The following is a 10,765-nucleotide window of genomic DNA, read 5'->3' as shown; positions in this document are numbered from 1 at the left end:
TGGTAAGAAAGGGAAATTGAGCCCTAGGTATATAGGGCCTTATAGAATCTTAAGACGTGTTGGAAAGGTTGCTTATGAGTTGGAGTTGCCCTTAGAAATGGCCATGGTTCACCCGGTGTTTCATTTGTCAATGTTGAGAAAATGTGTGGGTGATCCTAGTACCATTGTGCCTTTGAATATAGTGAATGTAGAAGAAAGCTTGACCTATGAAGAGGTTCCGGTTGAAATTTTAGACCGGGAAGTCAAGATACTGAGGAACAAAGAAGTTGCATCCGTTAAAGTCGTTTGGAGGAATCAACAAGTTGAAAGTGCTACATGGGTAGCGGAAGAGGATATGATGAAAAGTTACCCTCATCTCTTTTATTCTACTCAAGCCTAAGGTACTAAGTTATTCATGCTCAAATGTTTAAGACTCCTATGTTTCAGTTTTCCTAAGTCTTCATATGCATGCATGTTCATAAAGTTGAATTTTAAAGCCATGTTTTATGTTAAGTTTAAACATCTCATGCTTCGCGATTTAAAGTGTCAATTGTATTCATGTTGGGTTGCTTGTCCTTGTGCCATGTTTTTCTCTATTGAGGACGAATGTTTCTGGGGGGAGATATTATAAGACCCCATAAGTCAAAACGTTGAAACAAAGGAACAATTCTGAAAATGGAAGAAAAATCAGGTTCTATGACTCACTATACAAGTCATAGAAGATCTTATGAGTCTTAGGACTAACTCGTAAGACTCACCATGAGGATTGGAAATTTGACCAAGTGAAGAAGGGGTTTACGAGTCAATTTGATGACCCCATAGAAGTATAGACGAGTCTTAGAAATGACTCATCAAGAAACTTCAAATTTATAGGTTTTTAGAACCTAAAGGATGACTTGAGTCTATGACTCAGCGTCAAGACTCTAACTTATAAGAACGAGTCATATAGTAGGTTCAAAGGCTTACTCCTCAGGGGTTCTCAGACCTGCAGGATGAGCCGCTTTTACAAATCGTAGAAGTGTCTACGACTCATAGAGATGGGACATAGAGAAAGTCCTAAGGGTCAGTCCTTAGGTTATTCCCAGAACCCTGCAGGAGGAGTCGTTCCTACCACTTGTCAACAATTCTACGAGTCATAAGGATAACTCGTAGGTTCAGTCCGGTCAGTTTTTAAAATGGGCATTTTAGTCCTTTCTCGCCTTTTAACATCAATATGTGGTTGTTTTAGGGATAAAACTACCCTATCTAAGGACCCTAAGCTATTCTAACCCATCATTATAACACTTAGACTCAAACACTCAGAGTCCCTTCCTCTCAAGTTCTCCTTAAGGTTCCAATCAAAGTCTAGGGTTTCATTCAAGGTCCTTCAAGTCTCCATTTTCAGAGCTGCATTAGGGCCTTATTCTCCAAGGTATGTGGGTCTCATTCATGGGTCATTCCACCCATGGAGACCAAGTGATTTATAAACTCAATATTTTAATTTTAAATGATGAAATTTTATGTGTTTTTATATAATGATTCCAAATACATTGATTATTATCTATTTGAAGATTATTTACCTATATTGATATATATTGACTCTCAATTCCATGAAATAGATGATTTATCAAGGTCTTTATATGAAGGCATGAAAGTAATTTTAAAGTGTATTGGTGGGTTGTTTTAAGATATTTTAATTGATGCATTCTATCACTCTCATGTATGCCATCATTGTTTTAAATGATTTAATGGTTGATTGAATAGAACCCACCTAGTTTACTATGTTTCAATGAAATTTGAATTGAAAGAGTTGCCTCCAAAATAAACGTTTATGAAAGAAATGTGTTTATGATCAAAGGAGTCTTATAAAATGAAAGAATGATGAAATGATATGAATGAATGATTCTTATCCAATAAGGGTAATTCTTGCATACTTGAATCACTACAGGTTTTAATGAGCTATTCTATCGAATGATGATTTGATGTCTAAAGTTATACGAATGCTTATGTTATTATGATATGTAAATGTTATTCCGTGGGATTGACCTAGCACCGAATGTAGCATGTAGATGGGGACTCGGCCTAAGGGGTCCTTAAGTAAAGTCTCATGTTTCATTAACTATGAGCCAACATAGGAGCCCTTGTAGTCTATTTAGGCTAGTGAATCCACAATTAGCCCTTAAAGTTAAAGTTAAAGAAATGTAAAGTTTGACAGAGCTCTACCCAGAAAGTAGACTACTCGTGCCAACGTAGGGGATTATGTTGGATTCCATGTAATAGTTTGCATGGTCTTAAATATCACTTACGGTCATCTTCCCATAAATTTAACATTTTAAAGTTATTTATATTGATTTTGCATGCATGCATTCATTATGTACTTTGCTTATAAATGTATTAATGTTTTTCATTATATTTCATGCCTACATACTTTTAGTATATTCAAAGTACTAACACATACTCTTTTTCCTACATGATATCACCATGTAAGGACCGACGTTGCTCCACATTCACCTCCATGTGGCTAGTTTGAACAATGAAGGCTACTACTTTGGTGAATTTCCATGTTTCGGGAACAATACCCCTATTCCCTTCAAGCTTATGAATTGTATAAACATTGAATTCCTTTTTTATTTATTTGTTACTTTAGTATGAGGGTGAGCTAGGGACGTGTCTTAGCCCCCACCAAGTTTATGATGCGGAAGATAGTTTTGGACATAAATGTATGATGTTTAAGTTGAATTTTGACTCTTATTCTATGCTGATTCTCTTAGTCCCATTATCCCCTCTATTTCCTCTTATTGTTATTGAATGTCATTACCTATTAACATCTAAATGAATGATAAGAGTCTTGGGTGAGGTACCTTCGGGTGTCTTATTCGCCATGTCTCATCTAGATCCTATACTTGGGTCGTGAAAGTCTCGTTTCCCTTTTTATTTCTTCTTATGTTTTGTGTCATTACCCATGAAAAGCTAAATGAATTCTAAGAGGTTTCAGTGAGGTACCTCTTGGTGTATCATTCACCGTGTCACGTCTAGGCCCTAGGCTTGGGTCGTGAAGAACTTGGTATCATAGCTTAAGGTTTTGAATGGTTCTCAGAGTCTAATATACTTCATCGAGTATGGTCTTGTTCATAATTATGAAGCATGCCACAACTATGAATAGGGGATTATGGGATGTTTTGGAAAGTTTTCCCTTCTTTCATGATTCATGTCGTGCCCTAGAGTTATCCTAAGACTTCCTCTAACTAACGAATTATTTTGTGTCTTCTATATCATGCCTCCCAGAAGAGAGACTACACCTAGAGCAAGGGTTGAAGATGAGGCCCAAGCTTCTTTGGTTTCCAAAGCTCCATATCATGAGGAAGGGGTGACACATGCAGAATTTTGCAACATCATCACTTTCTTGGCCTAAGCCATAGCTAACCAAACTTAAAGGCATTGTTCCTCCTCCTCATCATCAAGTTCCTACTCTGGCTTCTAGGATTCAGGACTTTAAGAGGACAAATCCACCTGTTTTTGATGGTTCCAAAGTAAATGAGGATCTTATAGAGTTCATTGAGGAGGTTTATCGAATTGTGGCTATCATAGGAGTGCCTTCAAATGAGATGGCTGAGATAGTGGCCTATCAACTCAAAGGAGTGGCAAGGGTTTGGTATGAACAATTAGTTGTTGAGAGGGATGAAGATATGGAACCCATAAAATGGGAAGAGTTCAAGGGTGCCTTCCTAGACTTTTTATTTCCTTTGGAGATAAGGGAGGCAAGATCCAAGAGTTCATTAATCTTCGCCAAGGGAGCATGAGTGTGAGGGATTATGCCCTCAAGTTTAATAAATTGTCTAAGTATGCTCCTTTCATGGTCTCCGACCCAAGGGCAAGGATGAGCAAGTTTATCTCTAGTGTTTCTAGTTTGGTATCCAAATAGTATAAGACGGCCATGTTGGTCAAGGATATGGACATCTCCTGACTCCTGACATATGTGGAACAAATTAAGAAAGAGAAGTTGAGGGAGAGGTCAATAGGGTTCAAGAAGTCTAGAGTTAATGGTGAAATTTCAATACTCAAAGGTCCGGTTATAGTGGTAGTGGAAAGGGACAAGGTGGGCAACAATTCATGGGGAAAGGTTCCACCAATGCTCCTCATCCAAGGTTCAACAAGGACAATGGTGCTAATCTGATGGCTCCAAGGAAGAATGTTGGTGCTTAAGTTTTCCCCACTTGCAAGAAGTGTGGAAGGACTCACAAAAGGCAATGCTTAGCCGGCTCCAATGCATGCATCATGTTACACCCCGTATTTTTGTACTTTGGAACGCGTTCTTAAGTCTCTTGAAAGGCTCTTAAGTTCTTGGAAGGATCGTAAGCCCCTTAAGTTTCTTAAGGTTTTCTAAAGTTTCTTAAAGCTTCTTAAAGTTTCTTAAGCCTTCTTAAGAACTCTTAATCTTCTTAAGAGTTACCATGTGAGCCGGGTAATCTATAACGCTATCAAACATCTCTAAGGAAAGGAGAATGCGATACCCCATAGTAGAGATGATTGGAAATAGAGTTATAAGAATCTGGAAGAAGTTGGAGATCGAATAATGAGTCGTAGTACACGACTAATTTATGTAAGCTTCCAACTTGGAAATCTTACATACTTAACCTACTGGAGTACATACCAATCTTACCTAGCAAGGATTACATAGGTTCATAAAAGAAGATGAGATTACGAACCCACGAAGGGGAAAAGAAAGTACCACGTGGTAGCATGGGAGAGTGCTGGAAGCAGCTGGGAGTGCCATGTGGCAACATATGGAGAAAAAGGGGTGGGCCCCCCATATGCCATGTGGCATCCTGTGATTGGAGGAAGGGATGTGTTGGCCTAATGAGGGCTTAACACGAGTCACCACTTAGGGCTTGACACGTGTCACCACTTAGGGGATGACATGTGTCCCCCCTAAAGTAGCCAATATATATACATATATTATGACTCATTAAGTTCTATATTCCTCTAGAAAATTCAAGAACAAGAAAGAAGAGAAGAGAAAAAACTAGAGAGGGAGAGAGCCACAATTTTGGAAGGAAAAAAAGGTGAGTTCTTCGATTTCTCTCTGTGAATTAATTATCTAGGGCATACCACAATTTTATTAAGGTATTAGTAATGAACATTTATGGGTTTTAGCAGCACCAAAACGTTAGCAAGCAGCCACAAAGTTGTAGGCGCGCTAAAGGAACTTCCGAGGCAAGTTTCGATGAGTTTGATGAGTTTCGGGCAAGGTAAGGTCTTCCCTTTCAAATCGGAGTTTATGATGTTGTTATGAGGTATATTACATGTCTTAAATAAGGTTGGAAGTGGAAAATTTTCATAAGGATGATTGACGTTAGAAACAAACTAAATTGAAGTGGTTATAGCTAAATCGAAGTCTGGTTGTTTTTAGTTGTATGGTTTTGGATATTGTGGTGGAGTTTAAATCTCGGGGATCTTAAAGTTTTAGGGGAGATGCTGCCCGATTTTTGGAAGATTCGGAACTAGTAACAAACTAGTCGAGGGTAATGGATAAGGAAATAACTCATACGAGTACTTGGGTGTAGAGTTGGAAATTGGAAAGTAAAAGTTCATTAACCTTAGTATTACTTTCATGTTAAATAGGTTCAAGAGACGACGAGGCGAATGTGTAAGAGTAATCTGTAAGAGGTATGTGAAGCTTTCTCTTGGCATATCTTTGGCATAAGTATTTGAAGCTATCCTTCTTTTCTTTTTGCATGTCTTAGCCTTAAGTGATTGATATACGAAATGTGGAGATAATTCCATTCATATAACCCCAAGTATGACTCATAAGTCTTATTCATTTCTCAATGGTAGAATTCCTATACTAGTTGAGTTATTGCCTCTCAAGGCTTCTATATGATGGAGATTGGTAAGTATGTGAAGTTATCTCCTTTCTCTTGGCATGTTTTGGCATAAGTACGTGGAGCTACCCTTCTTTCCTCTTGATATGTCTTTGACATAAGTGTGGTGCTATGATGGTAAGGTAATATAATAATAAGGTTAGGATACCGAGACCATAATAGGCCGGGTACGATATATGTAATGATAACTTCTTGAGGAAAAGTAAAGACTAGGTAAAGCTTATTCTTTCTCTTCTTTTGGCATGTCCTAATTGTAAGTAAAATGTGATATGAGCTCTGGGGTAACTCCACTTTTAAGTCTTAAATGTAATCTCTATCTCATATTTACTTCTGAATATCAAACTCTTGTAGTAAGTTGAACTACCTTCCTTGAACTCCATAGGTTGAGAAGTACTGGATGCATAAGCTCCTATTCCTAAGGACTATGTGACGATGGGTATCCCTGATTCTATGAACTTTTAGTATTACTTTAGTACATGTCTAGGTTCCTTGAGATCCTAAGTGATATAGGCCTCAATGGCATTTAAAAGGAACTAGCGATGGCTACACTACTATTCTTGTCCTCGGACGATAGCTTAATCTTCTTACATTGTCGAGTCTCTGATAATGATTTAGATTGTATATGGTTACTCACTACTTGATTCATTTATACTGTAATACATCTTTCACTGAGTCCTATAAAGGGTCGAGTACGGTATATGATAATTATTACACCAATTCCCAAAAAGGGCCGGGTACGGTATATCATGATTATGACACCGAGATCCATAAAGGATCGAGTATGGTATATGATGATATGATGACACTGAGTCCCATAAAGGGCTAGGTATGGTATATGATATGTGGATCAAACTGAAGGTTCCTCGGCATTACTATATGATATGTGGATCGGACTGAACATTCCTCGGCATTACTATATGATATGTGTATCGGACCATCGTTCCTCGGCATTATTATACGATGTGCAGATCGGGCCATACGTTCCTCGGCATGTACTTACTATATATATGGATCGGGCTGTATGTTCCACAACACTAATAATATATATATGCATATAATGACAAAATAATATAGATGGTACACCGATTCCGCAAAATGGGCCGGGCATAGTACGTGATGGTAATATGTATGACTTTCTTTTATACGATGCGAGTACGGTAAGTGGTTAAATTTTATACTTGCTCTTGTATTCCTACGCCAACTGTAATTTCCTTATGATGTCTATGCTTTACATACTCAATACATATGTCGTACTGACCCCCTTTCACGGGGGGCCTGCATTCGTGCCAACAGGTACAGATACACACTTTGGAGATCCATCAGCATAGGAGTTCCACTCAGCAGTTCAGAAGTGCTCCATTATGACGGAGCCTAGTTTTGGTATTAACCCTCGATGTATATATATTTATTTGGCCTTGTGTGGCATTGTTGGTATTTTCTGCGTGCAGGTTTGGAGATAGTGAGGAATATAAAGGAAACTCTGACAAAAAAAAAATTTGGAAATAGAAAGAGAATTAGATATAAGGTTGTAATATATCTTGAGAGATCGTATCCATAGTAACGGTAAGATCTGACTAAACTAGGAGTACAACTGACTTTGAGAAATAAGTTAATTGCGGTATGGGTGGTAATTAGAAGGTCAATACTGATATAGTAAGAAGAATGGTGATGGATATTAATGTCTTAAGATGGCTTGCGAAGTATTAAGTATGAGAATGATGAGGAAGGATAAAGGATTAAGTACGCTTACTCCACCAGGTGGAATTAACCCAGAGTAAGAGTTGTGAATAAAGGTTAAGAAATATTACCCTCCGGGATTGACCATGAGCAGAATATAGTGTGAATATAATGAGGATCATCATGGAAGTACGAATATCCTAGTAAAGAAGTAACTAAAGAATGTGATTGTGAGTAAGATTAGGAGTTAGCATCGGGTGCACGATAAGGATGAAAGCTCATGAAGCAGAAAGGGGTATTGTGTATATGTACCTCCATTTTGAAAAATAGTGGGATCCCTCGAGGATAGGGAATAGAAATTGCAAAACAACTGAGGCATTGTGAAATTATTAAAGGAACAAGTGGTATCCTTTGGGAAAAAAGAGGTGATAACAAAACGTGAAACACGTGTCATCAGAGTATAAGTGCCCCTGAATGGAGAATCGGACATGATTATAAGCACTAGTAACGTACTAATTGGGATAAATGCAATGTGGCTTCGGCTAAACTACTATATTAGTTATATGACTCGAGTACCAGTACTTGGACTAGGGTGTGTACTATTTATCGAGAATTCTAATACCCCATGATTGTACTAAGGTTTCTTACAGGGGAAACCTAAAGTATAGATGATCTAACAGAAGGTGTAGACATGGTGCAGTATGTTAAAGGGTTGGAACAGAATCATATGTGCATGAATAGTTGAAAATAAACAGAGGATTACATGGGTACACCCTAAAGGGGGAAGTGGAAAAGATAAATACAAGCGTGAGAGGAAATCAACTAACACTATCACATGTTGACAAGAATGCTCAAATTTCAAGTGAGATCCCATACTGGCACGAGTTAGCAAGGGCTCGAGGCCAACCATAAAATGATAGAAGTTGCGGTATCTGAGACCATGTGAAGAATCATTAGTAGAGACCTTAAGGGATGGGTTCCTACCACAAGGGGTGAATTTGATAAGAGAGTAAGACTGAGCAAACTAAGGACCGTGTAAAGGGTAGTAGGGCCGTGTTTGAGTAAAGATTAAGATATGAAAACAACATCATTAGTCACTGATATTGTGACATACAAGTAGCAAGGAGAAAGAATAGAAAATCTATTATGGTAGGAAAGGAGGAGACCAAGGAGTGCTTAAAGGAAGAAAAGAAAGGAGTAGGACAAAATAGCGTTAGCGCGAGCAAGTTCTAGTGTGAAGACGATATGTAAAGCAAGATGGACCGGGAGATGAAAAGACTGTGTTTACCTCATACCAGTGGTATAAGAGTAGTTTTGCAACCTACAAATATTTATATACAGCATAATACCAAGCATAGGAGTACATGATGAAAAGGAGTTATGATATTTTAGAGACGTTACAGAGGAATACGAAGAGAAGTTAAATCAAATGGCCAAAAGGGACACAGTCATGGTTGAATTAAAGATCTACCTCGACACCAGTTGTAAGAGAGAAGAAGAGAGGGTAAGGCGAAACATAAAGACTAGCGAGAAGATGCTAAGGTAAATCTTGGGCTAAGATGAGTGTCTTCACACATTATTGCAAGGATGGCAATAGAACGTGACACGAGGACTTCCCATAGGGGTCACCCATCCTAGTACTACTCTCGCCCAAGCATGTTTAACTTCAGAATTCTAGTGGGATCTGATGCGTTAGTGCTGTTATGATCGCACGAGATGGGAGAATCCAAACTAGTGGCAAAGAAATGACATGAGATTATGTACCTAGAGTGTTATAAGTTACGATAAGGGAATTGTAAAAGAGCTTAAGCAAAACAAGCAGGATTAGCCGATTACTAATAGATGGCGCACTTGTATGCCATAGTTCTTCAATATAATACCAGTTAATGATAAGGCAAACCACGGAACGGCTATACAGGTCATTGTGTGAGGGGACTTCAGCACAACTTGGTAGTCAACTCTGATGGGCAAAAAGCAAAACCCAAAAGGCGATGGTACCAGTTGATGTCATCTAAAAAGGCAAGAAGTAATATACGAGGTCGAAGATTCCACAATACGACCTTGGCTACAAGACTCACTTTGCACTCCTGGATAGATAATTTTATATGGAATGTTATCCGCAGATTAACAATATCAGCCCATGTTCCTTCAATCAAGGACTACCTATCTTGTTGAGATTATGTAAAATTATAGGTCAAGAGGGTGGTGAGACTTTACGGAATTCCCATAGCTATTGTCTCAAACGAAGGAGCCCGAGTTACAGTTAACTACTGAAGATCAGTCCAAGAAGAGATTAGGAAGATAGATAGGTCTTTGTACACCATTGTACCCTCAGACCGAAGGACAGACTAAGCTTACTAGCTAAACGCTAGTGAAGTGTTGTGAGCCTATACGGTTGACTCCAAAGGTAGCTTAGATAATTGCCTACAACCCATCAAGAGTATTTACTACATCAACTATCATTCTAGTCTCTAGATGGCCCCAGAAAGACTTGGTATGGAAAAAAGGGTAGGTCATCAAATGGTGGGTTGATGTTGGTAAAACGCGACTAATGTGCCCAGGTGTGGTTCAATAAGCCGTCAAGAAAGTGATGCTTATTTAGGAGAGAGTGTTAGCAGCTCAGAGTCGACAAAAGTCATACGTAGGTAATTGATGTTGACTTCTAGAGTTTCAAGTTAATGATTCGGCATTTCCAAAGGTACCCCCCTACAGAGAAAGTAATGAGATCCAACAGGAAAGGGGACCTTAGTCCCATATACATTGACCTTATCAGATCCTCTGCCGAATAGCCAAGGTTGCCTATGAGCTGGACTTACCAGTGAATCTGGTAGCGGTACATCCAATCTTCCATGTATCAATGCTTTGCAAGTATGTTGGTAATCTAACCCGGGTATATCCCGTAGAGGGTATCTAGGTCACAAAGGATTTATCCTACGAGAAGCAACCTATCGCCATCCTGGGTTGGCGAAGCAGAAGATTGTGAACTAAGGACGTAGCTTCCATCAAGATATTGTGGTAAAATAAAAATCATGAAGAGATGACCTGGGAAGCGGAGAAGGAAATAAAACACAAGTATCCATACCTACTCCGTATGCTACAAGTAATCCCTACCTTTGGTACTCTATATTCCTCTAGAAAATTCAAGAACAAGAAAGAAGAGAAGAGAAAAAACTAGAGAGGGAGAGAGCCACAGTTTTGGAAGGAAAAAAAGGTGAGTTCTTCGATTTCTCTCCGTGAATTAATTATAT

At 38.7% G+C, this 10,765-nt stretch overlaps 1 pseudogene; it reads right to left on the bottom strand.

Moving 5' to 3' along the window:
- Nucleotides 1–9,112: 9,112 nt before the first annotated feature.
- LOC129904769 (5S ribosomal RNA) lies at nt 9,113–9,232 on the bottom strand (annotated as a pseudogene).
- Between the last annotated feature and the right edge of the window lie 1,533 nt (nt 9,233–10,765).

The sequence above is a fragment of the Solanum dulcamara genome, chromosome 9 (genome assembly GCF_947179165.1).
Source record: "Solanum dulcamara chromosome 9, daSolDulc1.2, whole genome shotgun sequence".
NCBI lineage: Eukaryota > Viridiplantae > Streptophyta > Magnoliopsida > Solanales > Solanaceae > Solanum > Solanum dulcamara.
This window is presented reverse-complemented; position numbering and strand designations above follow the sequence as displayed.